This window comes from Stylophora pistillata, chromosome 7, assembly GCF_964205215.1.
Source record: "Stylophora pistillata chromosome 7, jaStyPist1.2, whole genome shotgun sequence".
Classification (NCBI taxonomy): Eukaryota; Metazoa; Cnidaria; class Anthozoa; order Scleractinia; family Pocilloporidae; genus Stylophora; species Stylophora pistillata.
This window is the reverse complement of record NC_142525.1, coordinates 11,517,412-11,518,769: the sequence shown is the minus strand read 5'-3', so window position 1 is coordinate 11,518,769 and position 1,358 is coordinate 11,517,412. Positions and strand designations below refer to the sequence as shown.

The 1,358-nt window shown below is 39.0% G+C and overlaps 1 protein-coding gene across 1 annotated transcript in view; it reads left to right on the top strand.

Annotated features, from left to right (window-relative positions):
* The first annotated feature begins 154 nt into the window (after positions 1-154).
* Positions 155-1,358, top strand: part of LOC148726614 (NACHT, LRR and PYD domains-containing protein 3-like) — a 35,051-nt gene continuing 33,847 nt past the window's right edge. Inside the window, exon 1 of the mRNA XM_088728394.1 lies at positions 155-268. The gene's annotated coding sequence lies outside the window, so the exon portion shown is untranslated. The remainder of the gene's footprint in view (positions 269-1,358) is intronic.

Genomic DNA, 1,358 nt, shown 5'->3' with positions numbered 1-1,358 from the left:
CTGCTCTATTCAAGGGGGTGGGGGAGGGGGAGGGAGGCCTCTGTCACTAAGGAATTTGAATTCATTACACACATCGCTGAATGTAGCAACGCTCCGCCTTGAAACGGTTTTTAACCAGATTTTTTACCTCGACTGTACTCCAAAACCAGATGAGAACGGAACCAATTGTCACAGCATCAGTTTCAACATCTGTACGAAGTGAAGCTGTTTGCTGTCAAGAAACAAGGAGACAGTGAGCCAGACGTTAGAACATTTAAGACAAAGAGTGGTATGTACTGTACCTTAACTTTGAGTAGAATAGTTGCAAATGAAATAAATAAATAAATAGTTCTAATCAGAGAATGTTTAGAAATACATTTGATAATAAAAATTAACGGTAAAAAACTACGACGTTTCGAAGTCTGCATGACCTCATTATCAAGTAAAATGTTAAAACTGATGTAAAATTGTAGCTCAGAGATTGTATACAAATAAAATGTGATAACTTCATTAGAAGAAATCGGCCGACACAGTAAGACATCAGCTGAAAGATCTTGGCCGGAAAATCGGAACTGACCTACAACCAGTTTTCACGAGTCGTAAGATCGAGGGAAAGCTCAAGATACAAGAAGAGAAACCCGCTTTAATTGACCACCAATGCGTTGTTTACACTTTTAAATGTGATTCGTGCGATGCGGATTATAGGGACTTTAAGCAACGAGAACGGGGACGGCGACGGGGACCGCAGGCTCTCAGGGAAAATCCAAATAACTATCTGCGCATGACTGGCGGGAAAAAGTTTGACGTTCTGCGTTCGGGCCCGACGTGAAACGAGTCAATTTGACGTTGGCCGAAAACGTGAGTATTCCTTTCTCTGCTATCGACGTGAGCATTCCTTTCTCTGCTATCTAAACGTTAAATATTCCTAGGAGACAATCAAAAATAACTTTCATCGATTTTTTATTTCATAAAGTACGATTATTCTTTAAATTGATGGTTTGTTTTTAAACAGAAACGTCGAGACTTACATCATTGACCAACATGTAAGTAAGAAATTGTAATGTAAATAAGCTTGGCTCACACTGATATCAATCGAAAATTATCCTCTGAGAATCACTCAAAAGTCAAACAGTAGTAGTTGTACCTAGGCGGGTTCTATGCCATTTCCCCTGAATTTACGTCAAATTATCATGAATATACGTTAATTTGGCACTTTTGTGGTCTGTTTTAAGCTTTTACGTCAAATTATCGTGAATTCACTATATTTTGGCACTTTCGGGGGTTTCTTTAACGATGTTTGTGGTATTCACATCAAATTATCGTGAATTCACTATATTTTGGCACTTTCGGCGATGCCGATTCGCGCATTCACGTCAAAT